This window comes from Cryptotermes secundus, unplaced genomic scaffold, assembly GCF_002891405.2.
Source record: "Cryptotermes secundus unplaced genomic scaffold, Csec_1.0 scaffold1315, whole genome shotgun sequence".
Lineage (NCBI taxonomy): Eukaryota > Metazoa > Arthropoda > Insecta > Blattodea > Kalotermitidae > Cryptotermes > Cryptotermes secundus.
Window position 1 is genome coordinate 105857 of NW_019739240.1, and position 16641 is coordinate 122497.

Genomic DNA, 16641 nt, shown 5'->3' on the forward strand with positions numbered 1-16641 from the left:
AAACATGATCACGCTAACACTCGTATAATGGAAGTGCTACACCTCAGACTTCAACACATTCTCTTCAAGGACTCAACTATAAACGTTTAAGTCCATTTAGACTCAAAAGTAAAATAGTCTACGAGATGTATCACAGTAAGTGAAAAAGAGCTTGGCAACACTTGTATAATGGAAGTGCTAGATGTCAGACTTCAACACATTCTAATCCTGTACAAGAAATATTTCATATTTGTGGAATATTCTTTGAAAAGTCGACAATAAAATTTGACAATTACTTTCATTGGTAGGGCTTGCATAGGTAGCCCTCACATTGGTTCTTTATTAGTCTATATTTATAGCCCTTGAGATAAAGTAAAAAACAAAGTACGGTATCCGAGCGGCCTAAGGCATGTACTGAATTCGCTCGCTTGGAAACCGAGATCGTGGGTTCGAATCCCACTCAGGGCATGAATGTTTAGTTTGTGTGTGTGCGTTTTTCTGTGTTTGTGTACAGGTAGAGGCCTTGCGACGAGCTGATCACTCGCCCAAGGAGTCCCCGAAGTGAACGGAGAAGTTCATGGAGGTAGACCTAGGCCCACTGGGGCTGTAGTGCCAAAGGGGGGAAAAAAACTAAAGCTATCTCTGTAACAGGCCGTGAAGGCCCATAGGGTTGAGAGACGCTGAGGGTCCCACATTATCTAGACAATCGACTCAAAGATGGCGGTAAGGTTGTCAGCCTTACGCGCCGGCCGCGCTCTAATCCGCAGGAAAATTATTTAATTAATTCCTGGTACTCATTTCTGTTGGAGGCTGAGTCTACACCAGGGTCATAGTGCGGCTGGAAGGATTAGGTCAATTGAGAAAATCCAATGACCTCATTGTGACTTGAACCCGCGACCTTCAGGCTTGTAGCATAGCTACGCTTTAAAAATACGATTTCTTTGAATATGCAAGCTATGTAACTTCATCGGCAAATGTCGAGAGGGCAATGCCGACTGAAGCACACAATGTCGTTCACTGCAGCCATCTACTGACGGTATATTTAACTACAAGTGATGAACCATATTTATAATAAACAGAATATTTTAGCCGACCTACTCAAGAGCCAGCCCTCTACATCTACGGTAGATTATTGTCCGGGTAATTAATAGTTACAACACAGCAATGATTTATCTCAGAAAACATTGCGTGTGGAACTTTAGTGGACGCAGTGCAGGTCAAGGAATTGCACAGATCAGAACAACGTGGATTGAAGCAGTCGTAACAGTTCGATTCTTCTTTGATACACACGTTATTAGTTTATGGGCACTCGATGAAGAAAAATTATGACGCTTATGCAATTGTCATCCTGCAACGTTCACTTTTTTTGTAACTGCGATAAATTATAACTTACTTACTTACTCATGGAGCTGAGCCCTTCTGGAGGAGCCGCCAATTCTGCAGCTACTCAAGAATTTCCCAGCATTTTATGGAATCCGAATGTTCATTACCGTGTTCACAAGAGCCCTCTACTGGTCCCTATCCTGATCCAGATCAATCCAATCAATACCGTCCCATCCTACCTCTCTAAGATCCATTTTAATATTGTCCAACCACTTACCCCTTGGTTATTCCAGTTGTCTCTTTCCTTCTGACTTTCCCACCAATATTCTATATGCATTCCTTGTCTTCCCCATTCGTGCTACATACCCTGCCCACCTCATCCTCCTCGACTTGATCATTCTAATCATACTTTGAGAAGAGTAAAAGTTATGAAGCTCCTCATTATGCAGTTTTCTCCAACCTCCTGTGACTTCATCTCTCTTCGGTCCAAATATTCTCCTCAACACCCTGTTCTCAAACACCCAAACACCCTCAGTCTATGTTCTTCCCTTAATGCCAGAGACCAAGTTTCACACTCAAACAGAACTACAGGCAAAATTAAGAGTTTTGTGTATTCTAATTTTTATATTTCTGGACAGCAGACGAGAAGACAAAAGGTTATGGACTGAATGGTAGCAAGCATTACCCGAGTTCAATCGCCTCTTAATTTCCTCCTGAATCAGGTTTCGATCTGTTATCGTTGTTTCCAAATACCTGAATTGTGCCACATTTTCAAAACATCTGTTTCCTATCTTTATGTCATGATTTTGCCCTGGAAACTGGGCGACGAGACAGTAACATATACTTAGTTTTCTCTGTGTTTACTTTCAGACCAACCTCTTTACTTGCATCAATTAAAGTTTGTGTGTTTTTCTTTATGGTATCTACATTATCACCCAGTAGATTCACATCATCAGCATAGGCCAACAGCTGATGTGTCCCGTTTAATTTCAGTCCCACCTGGTTTTCCTGGGCCTTTCTAATGGCATATTCTAAAGCAAAGTTGAAAAGGAGTGGCGATAAAGCATCTTCTTGTTTTAGACCATTCTGGACAGGAAACTTACCAGACAAATGTTTACCTACACGGACTTTACTATACGTTTCGTTTAAACACATTTTAATCAACCTAACTAGTTTCATGGGTACCCCAAACTCTATCAGAATATTGTACAATACTTCCCTCCTAACCGAATCGTAGGCTTTCTTGAAGTCTATGAATAGCTGGTGTACTGTCTCATCGTACTCTCATTTTTTCCTCAATATCTGACGAATGCAAAAGATCTGATTTGTAGTTGATCTGTTACGTCGAAACCCACACTGATGATCCCCAATAATTTCATCCATATATGGACTTAACCTTGAGAGAAGAATATTGGATACAATTTCGTATGAAGTTAATAGCAGTGATATCCCCCGATAATTACTGCAGTCAGTTTTATCACCCTTCTTGTGAACTGGTACAATAACAGACTTCTACCACTGATCAGGCAATTTTTCTTAATGCCAAATAGAAGTAATTAGATTATGGATCTCAGAACGTAATATTTCACCTCCTGTTTCAATCAATTCTGCTGGATTTTGATCACTACCTGGCGATTTATAGTGACTCTATAGATGAAATATAAAATGCTTATAACAATCGGAGACTCAATTATGATAAGTTGATACAAATTCTGAATAGAAGGACGAGTCTCGTTGATGCATTCCACAAACTCATACGAGTAATATGCAGGGGGAAGATTATTGCATTTAGAAGCCGCCGCCCGCTTCCGTGACTTCAAGTTCGACAAAGAGATTGACTACATGAAGACAGAGATTCTCATTTCTCCTTCTCTGTTGCCCCTGCCGAGACATTCTGAATGTCTGCTTCCACTGCCCCAACATTAATCAGATCTGGCCATATCCGGGTAACTTAGTTATGTGTACGTACCAGAGAGTATCCTGGGTTCGAAGCCCGGCTGCATTGTCACAATATAGTCAAACAGAAACTTATCTTATTTTATAGATATATGGCTATGCGCATGGCAGAGGTGCGAACTTTGGTTCTCTACTTGCGTAGTTGATAGATGCACTATGCTACAAGCCGGAAGGTCGCGGGATAGAATCCCGATGAGTTGGATTTTTTTTCAATTGACCTAATCCTTCCAGCCGCACTATGGTCCTGAGGTCGACTCAGCCTCTACCAGAAATGAGTACCAGGAACATTCTTTGGGGTAAAAGGCGGCCGGCGTGTAAGTCTGACAACCTTACCGCCATCTATGAGCCGACTGTCTAGAAAATGTGGGAATATCAACATCTCACAACCCTATGGGTCTCCACGGTCTGTTACAGGGATAACTTAACTTCATTTACTTTCACCTGAAAACAAATAGAGTACGAATGTGTACTATATTCAGAAATAGGTAACTAAATTGTATATTTATGTGTTCTTCTTCCTCGCCCCATACTGCAGACTGAAGCAACTTACAAGGAAAACTAATTTATTCCCAGGATTCCTCTCAAAACGACAGGAACTTTATTTGTGTGGGGTAACCCCGAGTCCACTCGATACGTCGGCCTATTTTAGCAGCCCCTGATGACAGATGATGAGTGTGAGACAGTAGGTGGAATGAGAACTTGGAGGGGAAACCGAAGTACTCGCAGAAAACTTGTTCCAGTGCCACATTGTCCATCACAAATCCCACATGACTTGGCCTTGAATCGAACCCAGGCCGCCGAGCTGGGATGCTGGCGACTAACAGCCTGAGCTATGGCGTGACTTACGAATCACTTATCTCACTTAGCTGCCGACACCGCAGCGTCTTCTTCTCGGGCTCATGCCTGTTCCAACTTCACAGTCTTGTTCTGAATGATAGCCCTATATCTCTGGAACATTTTGGTTGGTAATGAAATAGGAATTTTTCGAGTAGGCCGTTATTCATTCAAGAGGGTTAGTCTTTTTCTGCGTAACAGTGTACTGTTCCATGCACTGAATAGGTCTACTCTATGGGTTTATCTTTAGTCATTTTCCGACCATCTTCACTGTTCTTTTTCGTAATTATTCCTTTATATTTCTTAAACACTTAATTTTCCTTGAATGAATCTTACAAACATTTCTTGACGCACTAACCCGTATAAAATTCTGCAAATTGGTATCTCTACATCTTCTGGGAAATATCGCTGTGTAGACCACTGAGTGTGAGCCGACGTTTCGGAGGGAAATATTGACTTCATCATTACGGTGTAAGGTGGAGGCGGCATATTCCTCCAAAACGCCGGTCGACAGTCATCGGGCTGCACTTTGTTATATCCCAGAGCTCCTCATATTCGCCTCTGTTTGAACCTCAAATCAAACATGGTATCTCTTCATATTGTCTTAATAGTCTCTTGTTCCTTATTTCTGTTTTATATTCTACTTTAAGCCTGACGCAGTTCTTGATTCATTTTAGCTGTTTAGTTTAAAAGATTGTATTAATACTTAGAAATAATGAAACAATTCTAACGCGTTTACAAGAAACTGATGTAGAGCCTACCGTCTTTCGAGACCACTCCTTGTTTACTTCACACTGAAACTGTAAACAGCCGAAGCCGTTTGTTATACGTGAATGCAGTTGTATTAATTGAACAATAGATGGATAACAGGATGTCAATTTTTCAACATTCTGGTGTGAGGACCATGGCCCATCATAAGCCGAACCGAACAGACCCTCACTTCCAGCCTTAGCTATCTCGTGTTCTTTATCTTGTCCCTCTTGTTTGAGCCTTATCTTTATTTTAAAATTCTCTCTCTTCGATAATTGTTTACAACGAGCCCTGACACAACCGCACGATCTCACAACCTACCCCAACAGGAAGCGCCTATCTTGTGCGGCGTGCTTGCAACCCCCCTCCACCCTCGCACACTGTCATTCTGAACACAAGAGCCTCCCCCATGTCGCTGTGAAAGAAAACTGAGGGAATTTACGTGGTCTCGCGTGTGTATGAAAATGACTGGATTTCGGGTGATATTATTTTCTTAACGAGTATGTACTACGCTAATTTTCATTGAATTACTTAACTGTCGGTTAGTCCTATTTTCCACAGTTAACTATTTGGTTAGAGCTAACAACTTTATTTTCCGAAGTTGTAGTACAATATTCCTCAAATGTCGCATAATTTCACGTATTCACTGCACCCAAATTTACTTCAACTTAAATTCCGCTCTGTATAACTGACTTTCTGGCAGCAAAAGCAGATCTGAAACTGTTAACTGGATATTATCTTATGCCTGTAGTTTTGTATGGATGTGAAATTTTGTCTCTGATATTAAGAGGATAATTGGGGGCATGGTTCTGAGGGGAATATTTTGATCCAAGACGGAAGAAATACTAGAAGGCTGAAAAAATGCATAATAATGCTTAATAACTTCTATTCTTCACCAAACACCGATAATTATAAAGATCAAGTAAAAGAAAATAAGCTTGGTAGGGAATGTAGCACGCATGGGAGAGAATAGAAATGCATACTGGGTTTTGGTGGAAAATTCGATAGGAAAGATTCACTAGGAAGACCTAGACGTAGGTGGAAGAGTAATATTAAAATTGATGCTGGAGAAATAGTTTGGGGTGGTGTGGGATGAATTCCTCTGGCTCGGGATAGAGACCACTAGCGGGCTGTTATGAATATGGCCATGAACTTTCTGGTTCCACAAAATTTTCGGAAACTATTTAGTAGCTGAGCAACTGATGGCTTCTCAAGATGGACTTAGTTCCATCCTACACCAGCTCCAGTTTCACACAGGCTTATTCTCTTTTCACAGTAGGTTTCATTAAGATAATTTTCAGCGCTATTTTCCCATCTCCTTCTCAGTATACCAAATATATGAGACTTCTGTAGGTATCCCCTTAATCTCCACCTGAGCTATATGCACAGCCCATCATAGCCTCCTTCATTTCATCATCGTAATGTTACGAGATGATCTGTAAATGCAACGAAACTTTTCGTCATGCAACTTCCTGAAAAGTGCACTTCTTCCTGTTTATTCGAGCTTCAAACTCACTCATTCACTCATGGAGCTAAGTCATTCTTGAGAAGCTGCCAGTTGTGTAGCTACTAAAGAACTTCCCAGTATCTTATGGAACCCGAAGTTTCATTACCCTGTTCACAAGAGCCCTCCAGCAGTCCCTATCATGAGCCAGATCAATCCAATCCATCCCATTCCATCCTATCTCTCTGAGATCCATTTTAATATTGTACACCCATCTACCTCATGGTCTTCCCATTGTTCTCCTTCCTTCCGGCTTTCCCACCGATATCCTATATGCATTTACACATTTATTTTAATCTACAAACAAATTAGCACGCAACTTTCTTGACGAAACTACTAACCGATTCTTTTATCAATACAGTCGGCCGATTGATCGATTCATTCTACATGATCGGCCGAATGAAATTTTAATTTGTTGACTTACAAAATATGTAACAATAGAGTCGGATGTAAACCGCAAAGAATGAATTTTGAACGCCAGTATGGAAACCACATTCTCACTCATAATCACGACAGGCGGCTGAACCCTCCAAATGGCGCCGTTTTGTGTAGTGTGGAACCTTAATCCTGGGGCAGGCCAGGCTTTGTATCAATTCTATGAATCGTGTTATGACAGATGCTGTGTAGGTGATGATGTTTTTCCATGAAAGAAGCGCCTGAAAATAATGTCCATTAGCTGTAACATAAAAGAAGGGGATGAATGGCACAAGTCGCTAAGGGTCATTGTCTCCTGTTTGTTTACATATCCTCTCAGCTAGGCCGAATGATATTGGGAACCCTTAATGCCCCAAAATTTAATTAAGATAATTAAAATATACATGAAAATCTAAAAGAAAAATGGAAGTGACAGAACAAAAAATACTTAAGGAACATTTAACCGCGGCGGTCCGGGTTCGAACCCGGGTCTGGGTAAGTGTGATTTATAGTGGACAAAGTGGCGCTGGGGTAAGTTTTCTGCGAGTACTTCGGTTCCCCTGCCAATCTTCATTCCACCAATTGCTCCACAATCACCCTCACCTATCATCTGGGGCTGGTAAAATAGGCCAGAAGTGGCCGCAGTACAAGGGACTTAGTCCCACCCCACTAGCAATAAAAAAATTAACCAGTTTCCTAAGAATTCGATTAGTTGCCGTCTCTACAAAATATTATAAGTAATTCTTTGGTTGTTAAATATTTTTACTGTTGGATCTTTATCACTGAAGCAAATAAATATACAAAGGAAAATATAATAACACATAATAACTAAGAATGGGGCAAGGAAGAGACAAAAGGGGGCACAAATGAACAAAGCAGTCTGATTAGGATTTCATAATGCGGTCTCAAAAGTTAGATTAGTAGCAGATACGGATGTGAATGTTTGCCCTTTTTTTATTGCTAGTGGGGTGGGACTAAGTCCCTTGTACTGCGTCCACTTCTGGCCTGTTGTACCAGACCCAGATGATAGGTGAGGGTGATTGTGGAGCAGTTAGTAGAATGAAGAATGGCAGGGGAAACCGAAGTACTCGGAGAAACCCTGACCCAGTGCCACTGTGTCCACCACAAATCCCACTTGACCAGACCCGGGATCGACCCCAGGCCGCCGCGATGGGAAGCCAGAGACTAACCGCTTGAGCTATGGCGCGGCCATGTTTGCCCTTAGAATAAAAAATAAACAAAGGCTTGATAAAGTACAAGAGCGATTTTCATATACAGTGAAAAAAGTAACCTTAAGAGATAATACAGTGAAGTTGGGATATAGAGAATTTATTTGACGTTAATGAAATGACAGACAACATTGAAGAATACAAAGATAAGTGGAGAACTCGTGTTCACCGGATGCCAGTTTGCACATTTCTAAAACAGAGTATTCAAGAACGAGTATAGACCTCGAGCAAAGTGGGATTTAAGGAAATCAGGAATGAGATTTTCTAAGTAGCCTATATAAGCTTGCAGCAAACCTGAAGAGCTTGAACTTTGCCGAAAATAAAATATTCTGCCAGTGATTAATGGTGATAAGAAAATCACCAGATGTTCCATCACTAGAAGCCTGCGGTATAAGAACCAGCTGATAATCAGTAGGGCCATGTTACATCATAGCCCATGTTGCTGTCCAGTTGGGTAATATTCATTATTTAAAATCTGCCAACATATCTGAATTGGACTTTGAGGTAGACCACAATCACTTCCACTTCTGTTCTTCACAAGCCACTGTAATCATCAATTTTCCCCACATTCAAATTCAATTATTATGGATTAGGCCAGTCGGAAGCTTACCAATTTATAATTTTTTTTTCATCAGTAATCTGTCATACGACAGGTCCACAGTCTCTTCCAAAACAGTTCCTCCACTTAATGCGATCTAGAGCTTTCTCCTTCAAATAAAAATTAATTATGGAACAATAAATCCCTTTACGAATAAGATAGGGTCTCGTGGATACAGGACGGCTTACCTACACAGCACAGCAGAAAATAAAGGCTGAAAATTCCAACATATCTTTCATTTGTACTCGCGAGGTTCCGGGCTAAATTTCAGCATGGGCGCTGATTCGCCTCGGGTTCCCATAAAATGCTGGGCTCCCAATATAAACTTCCAAAGTCGTCATTTATAATGATCCTCCCATTCTTGGTATATATTCTGTGCGGCTAAGACAGCGTCATTAAGTAAAGTAAAAAGCAAATACTAATTCGTCGATCGGGGCAGATCTGGTACGACCGGCTTTTCAAGTATTCTTCAACAGTGCGGAACATACAACCCAGAACTTCACTTTATGAAGTAAGTCGGGACCTGGGTTAGCGTCTGGCACTTCCCGATGCATTCATACATGAATGCCCATCACTTTATGAGCGAGTGAAGACCATCAACAATAATGACATGATCTTAATAGGTGAGGAGGCTAGTGGAGGCAGCTACGGAAGTAATATGTAATGGCTGCCTCCCCCTTTACCCCTCATTGTGGTAGTTTACGCGTGGGCAATGGCAATTTAGAAATTTTTTATCAAAATGTAAGAGGTCTTCGCACCAAATCTACTGAAATATTTAACACTGTGTGCTCCTTTGATTATGAAATTATATGTTTAACTGAAACGTGGTTAAATGAATCTTTTTCCACTCAAGATTTTTTTCCTGGAACGTATACTGTATATCGTTCTGATAGAGACTGCATTGACAAGTTGCGTGGTGGTGGTGTTTTGACGGCTGTTTCAGACACTGTTTTCGGCATCAAACGCAGACCCGACCTTGAATTTTTTCACGAATCTGTTTGGGTTGAGGCTACATTATCTGATGGCCGTAACTTGCTCATTGGCAATCACTATTTTGCACCTGATATTAAGGTTGATATTATTAATAATTATTTCAATTTTTTAGAAAATTCTTTAGATACTTTAAATTATCGGGTACTTTTGCTTGGTGATTTTAATGTTCCTGGCTATGATTGGGATAATGGTTTTCCTTCACCAACCAGTCATTTTTATACCAAACTTCGTGGAGATGTGATTTACTCAGCCGTTTGTTATCTTGGTTTTAGTCAATATAATCATCCGGTTAATGGACTTAATTTGCTTGATCTTGTATTTTCGAATTTTGGTAACTTTTCATTGATTTCTGTTGATCAAGGACTTGTTCATCCTGACCCTTTTCACCCCCCTTTTATTATTGATTGTAAAATTCCACTTCGGCAAAGTAACCAAAATTTTAGTACTCCTTGTAAATTATATTCTGCAGGGGACTATGCATTACTTTATAATGCCCTATTCACCTATGATTGGTCTGCGCTGTACAATGAAACGTCTGTTGATGCTGCCGTTGATCAACTAAATATTGCTGTAATGCAAGCCATTAACCTAGCTGTTCCTTCTGGTTGGGTTAAGAAGCGTAAATACCCTATCTGGTTTTCTGGTAGGCTTATAGCTTATGTTAAAAGGAAGAATTATTTTTATAGACGCTACAAGAAGCACAAGACTGATCGTTTATATGATAGATTTTCTTTTTATCGGAAACTAGTAAAAAGAACAATAAAGTCCGATAAACATCTTTGGCTCTTATCTGTCGACCAAAATTTAAAATCTAATCCGCAACAATTTTGGAAGTATGTGTCTCAACATAGGAAAAAGTATAATGATTTAACTTATCTTGATGATGATGGTGTTCTTTTAAATGAACCTCACGATATTGTTGAGTCCTTTTCTAAACACTTTCAGTCGGTTTTTAATAGAAGTACTCTTGGTATTGACACACTTTCTCTTGATAAACTTTGTACGGATAATTTACCCTTAGCTTATATTTCCAATCGTGATGTACAAAACGCTATAAAACGGCTGCGACCGACGAAATCGGTTGGTACTGATGGTATACCGAATTTTGTCATTAAGGGCTGTTCTGAAATTTTAGTACCTGTACTTAGATATATCTTTAATCTTAGCCTGTCTCAGAATTCTTTCCCCAAATTGTGGAAGCAAGCAATCATTGTTCCCGTTTTTAAAAAAGGTAAAACTTCTTCAGTTAGAAATTATAGGCCTATTGCTATTCTTAACAATTTTTCTAAAGTATTTGAATTTATTATACATGACCACATTTATCAATTTTTTAAATCTAAACTTAGCCCTTTTCAGCATGGTTTTATAAAATCTAAATCTACCACTACTAATTTAGTCACTTTTCTCGACTTTGTTTCCCCCTTAGTTTGTACGCAAGGCCAAGTTGACTCTATTTATTTTGATTTTAGTAATGCATTTGATACTGTATCCCATACCTTGCTTCTTTATAAGCTCAACAATTATGGATTATCTTCTGGTTATGTAAACTGGTTACGCAGTTATTTAACAGACAGAGAGTCTTGTGTTCGTTTTTTAGGCCTATTTTCTACTCCTTTTATTGTTCTTTCTGGCGTTCCTCAAGGTTCTGTTTTAGGGCCTCTGCTTTTTAATATTTTTATTAATGATTTGCCTGAAGTCATTAATCACTCCAGTTGTTTACTTTTTGCTGATGATTTTAAAGTTTATAGAGCTATCAAAACACTTAATGACTGTCTTTTTCTACAGTCGGATATTGAACGGGTACAAGATTGGTGTTCGGTAAACTTAATGAAACCGAACCTTAGTAAAACCAATGTTATTTCCTTTTCCAGGAAAACTACTGTTTTGAAATATCAATACAGACTCGGAAATTTTTTTATTTTGCGAACTGATAGTATTAAGGATCTTGGAGTACTTATCGATTCAAAGCTTCACTTTCATCAACATGTAGATATTTTATTTTCACAAACTATGAAATTACTAGGATTAATTCGCACCATTACGTTTTCCTTCTCTACCTTAGACAGTCTTTTGATGCTGTATACTGCTTTAATCAGATCCAAACTGGAGTACGCTTCTGTTGTTTGGAATTCGATAACGAATACTGACTCCAGCAAACTTGAGCGTATACAAAGAAAATTTGCAGCTCTCTGTCATAATAGATTTTTTAAAGATATAGATTATCATTATTTTAGTATTTTGGATAAACTAAATCTGCAAACCTTGGATGTCAGACGGCGTCATATTGATGCTTTGTTTTTAATAAATGTTTTTAGAGGCACAACATATTGCTCCTCTGTCCTTGATGCGGTCGGTTTGCGGGTTCCTTCTCGGAACATTCGAAATTTTTCTACATTTAGCTGTTCTTTCAGTCGCTGTCCCACAGCTAGATGTGTTGTTGCTGCAAATTTTGTTTGCGAACTTGTAGACATTTTTAGTAAGTCTAGTTTAAGTTTGAATTGTTTAGTTTGATAAATTTTGTACTTTTGGTTGTTTTTTACTATTTGCACTGTCTTTTTAACTGTCACTGGCTTTTGAGCTAAGTATGCAATTAGTTTTTTGCTGTTAATTGTTTTTAATTTTCCAAATACTTAACGTTTTTGACCTGTTATTATCTATGTGTGTATTGTCTTGATTTTTATTATTGTCTGTTGTTTGTCGTTTTATATTTTCCGTGCTGACTCTGTAATTGGCCTCCGCTGTTGAGCTCGGCACGTAAATAAATAAAGCATTGAATTGAATTGAATTGAATTGAATTATTACTACAAGAGTATAATCTTTATAATATTTAAGTTACTGTAACAGAAGATTTGAACATCTTTCTGGTATCAAATACTGATTGTGTTTTTATCAACATCCAGTGCTATGTAAATTGTTTTCGCAGTTGCTCTTCTCTTGTTATCACTTTCTGTTCGATGTCACTTGTTGAAATGGTTCAGGGTCCTTCGTTCTCTTGTTGATTTTTGTCTGAGAAAGAGAAAAAGATAAAGGGCATTTACTGGTATTTTTAAATTTCCCATTCTGGACTCATTACAATGTTTTTCTTATTCAAACAAACTTGTTGGTGATAACGACCGGAGATTAACAGGCCTTTGGAACAAAACCTAAGAGGAAAATTCCATCATAAGTATCGGAATACACAATTTGCAGCGTTTCAGGTGATCAAAACAGAGACTGTCTTCTGTAAAATTTTGGTTCATTTTCTGATAGCAGCCGACAAAGCAGCGCATCGGTATGTCTGGAAACAGCAATGGATCTACTGGGGTATGCGATGCGAACCTCAGACTTCACACACTGCATCTCGACAGTGTGGCTGGTTCACTTATAATTGACAGAGTCACTGTGATTTGTATCGTAGACATTTGAATTGTAAAGATACATATAAATTTCTCCTTGGACTTACAGTAAGACGTTGGCCGCGCCATAGCTCAAGCGGTTAGTCGCTGGCTTCGATCCAGGGTCTGATCAATTGGGATCTGTGGTGGACAAAGTGGCGCTGAGGCAGGTTTTCTCCGAGTACTTCGGATTCCCCTGCCAATCTTCATTCCACCAATTGCTCCACAATCACCCTCACCTATTATCTGAGGCTGGTAGAATAGGCTAGAAGTGGCCTAAGTAGAAGGGACTTAGTCCCAACCCACTAGCAATAACAGAAAATAATACAGTAACACGTCATGCCGATATTATTTAGAAATTAATGGTTAATTTAAATTTTGGACCTTTATCTTCGAAACAAAAGACTCGTAACCATTTCACAAAACGATGACTGGACCGCACGTCATGTTGGCAGGTGGCGGTACATAGAGAGCCCAGCTCGAATTAAACCACATCGTCCAATGTCAGCAAATCACCACACTTGCTGTTACGCCTAGACATTTCTCTGTTATAAATTTCTGTGAGTTATTGACGTAGGCCTATAGCTTCTCTTAACTGATCACACTTAAAAATTTAAAGGAAAATGTAGAAATTTCCTGATAGAAATACACAACAGGCTCACACAATCTCGTATTTCCGTTGGTGAGACTCATTACAGAAACCTCATCACTGGAAATCTCGCTGGGTTGGTACGTTTTAATTTTCTGTTATAAATTAAACCGAAATATCTGTCGCGCATGTTTCTGAAATATAAATAACCGTACATGTTTACTATACAGCACAAATCAATGAAAGGTCTAGAGTTTTTTGTGGTAATCAACATGCAGCCGTTCTTCAGGTATCTTATAGATTATAAGAATATAGTATAGGAGGGAAATGGTTGATGACGAAGACTAAAACTTCATAACATGGTAGGCCTGTGTGAAATACTGTATACATTGTGAGGGTTTCTACAGTTACACACACATTAATAACACAAATAATATTGAAATTTATTTCCTCTCTTCCTATTCTAAAATATACTCTAATGGGAATGGTTGATTTTAACAAGTACCTCACTGAGAATGCCCGCAATTAGTGGTATTTTGGGTTTTTCATAATTTGTCCTATGAAGTTTAAAACCAATCTACATGTTCTCGGAAATTTCTTCTTCTTCTTCTTCTGCTTTTCCTTCNTCTTCTTCTTCTTATTATTATTATTATTATTATTATTATTATTATTCTCCCTCTCCCCTCCTCTTCCTTCTTCTCTTTCTTATTCTTTTCTTTTGTGATACTATAGACTGTGGTCCAAGGTTTGACATGTTACATGTCTCGAAAACTTTTTCAGATATTTGGTAGGACTCCTTGGATGGGGATCAGACTGACATAAAGCTTCTATCTACACAAGACAGCACATACATGGAAAGAAAGCAAATATACTTCCATCCCCGAGTGGTATGCAAACCCAAGATTCCAGTTGCCAATTTTCGCAGGAGACTTACTGTCCTGCCACGAGCCGTTACGAAACTTCTGTTACGGGTGTCCTAACTCTAGCCAGTGTCATTGTAAATTTACAATTAGAGCAAAATGACAAATTAGGGTATGAATGTTTCAAGAAAAATATGATATGTTTATCGAGTGTGTTCAAACAAAATTTACAGGAAAGCATTTTGAGCTGTAATCGTAGTGCTACTTTTTCTTTCGCTAGGAACCCCCCTTCCGCAGAGGTTGGTAGGAAGCTAAAATATAAAATAATAAAAAAAATTGGGTTACAGGATGGAAACAGTGATGGTACAGAAGTGATAGAAATATTGTAGTAACTGCTCTGACTTCAAGAGTGTAAGTAGTTTGTACGTATTGTTTCTTTGTATGTACTGTAGTTTATATGTCTGTATGCGATGAAAATGTGTACCACAAAAACCTGGTGTTATCTGGGCACATGTAACGAAACTAAACTCAATAAATTAAACCAAATTACATTTCCTTTCGAAAGAAGAAAGTCCTAACAAAATATGAATATTTTTCGAAGAGCTATTACCGTATGAAATTAAAAACAAATTTAATGGCGCCAATGTTGATCCTATCTCACAAGTTCTCACAGCCACCATATTAGTGTTATTGAAGCATAACTAAATACTGTTATATTTAAGCAACCTGCTGTACCAGTTGAACATTTCACGCGCGTGCGCTCACACACACACACACACACACACACACACAATACAGACTTCAATGCAGCTTACAGATCATTGGTAGGATCACCACATAATGGCCTTAGTCGCGTAAATTCCATCACATATTTCGGCCATACAGGGCCATCGGCAGGATATATGATGATTCACATAAATTGAAACACTTTACCATAGTCCGTAAGTGCTGTAGTTCTGGAAAGCTTATTAATTAAACCAATTTTTGATGCCTGGTAAATTTTATATATAAATATTTATAAAAACTTTTAAAGTGGTCTCAAATTGTGTAATGTGTGTAAGGGTGCTCCTCTTGCGTATGTTCTGCTTTGTGTTTTCCGTAGAGATGCGTATCTCACGGGTTGTGTCCTGGTTGGGTGTCTTTCGCTCGTCAATGTGTGGGTCAGTACGAGGGAATACGGCACTAAAACATGCACAATAAAAGTAAACGACATAAAAAATACTGAAATAGCCGTCAAAAAAGATAGGATGGAAATATCCTACGAAAGAAATTAACAACAGAAACAACGATATGGCTAAGGGCTCAGAAGACAAAGTGTATAGTGCAGCGGTCTCCTCAATAATAAATGTTGCCTGATGAAGGCCCATGTGTAGCCGAAACATGTAGCAACATGGAGTGAATGTATATAGTTAATGACATTTAAAATGTTTAACACACGCTTCTAGTGCATTAAATATATTTAAGTGTCTTTTATAAAAGTTTGATTTTCTTGCATTATGGACGGAATAATTATGATCTAAAAATGTGTAGGTAGACTGCACATTTTAAGACACCAACAAAAGGTTTAAATGACAAACCCTTCACGCATACAGCCCTCGCAGGCTATACGATACTACGGTACAGGACAATGTAACAATTTGCGTGAGTCATCACGTACATCTGATAATAGCCCCGTGTGGCATGAAAGCATGAACTCAGCTAATGATCTGTAGCTGCAATGAAGTTTGTATTGTGAGTGTATCAAGTAACCAAATGGCCTAAGCTTCAAGACCTCTGAATCCAAACCTCGATATCAGACACGATCCTTATTAGTCTTCCCATACCATAAAATTGTCTCTTCAAACATCTGTCTACTGCCAACATCTCAGCACCTTCTAGGTCTTCCATAAAATGTTATTTAGGATATTTCTTTATGACAATTATGTATGACCTGAAGGTTACTACCTCCTGCAATGTGATGCAATTTACTCCGGTAGAAGTCTACCGGCAGGTCACGGTAGCCGAGCGGTCTAAGGCATGTACTGTCTTCGCTCGCTTGGAAACCGGGATCGTGGGTTCTAATCCCACTCAGGGCATGGATGTTTATGTGCGTTTTTCTGTGTTTGTCTACAGGTAGAGGCATTGCGACGAGCTGATCACCCGCCCAAGGAGTCCTACCCAACGTGTAAGATCTAGAAAAACCGAAGTGAACGGAGAAGTTCATGGACGTAGGCCTAGGCCCACTGGGGCTGTAGTGCC

At 39.1% G+C, this 16641-nt stretch overlaps 1 long non-coding RNA gene across 1 annotated transcript in view; it reads right to left on the reverse strand.

Annotated features, from left to right (window-relative positions):
• Positions 1 to 12433: 12433 nt before the first annotated feature.
• The window catches only part of LOC111871855, a 173885-nt gene continuing 169677 nt past the window's right edge, over positions 12434 to 16641 (reverse strand). The window contains exon 3 of the long non-coding RNA XR_002844112.2: positions 12434 to 12586. This is a non-coding gene — a long non-coding RNA (uncharacterized LOC111871855). The remainder of the gene's footprint in view (positions 12587 to 16641) is intronic.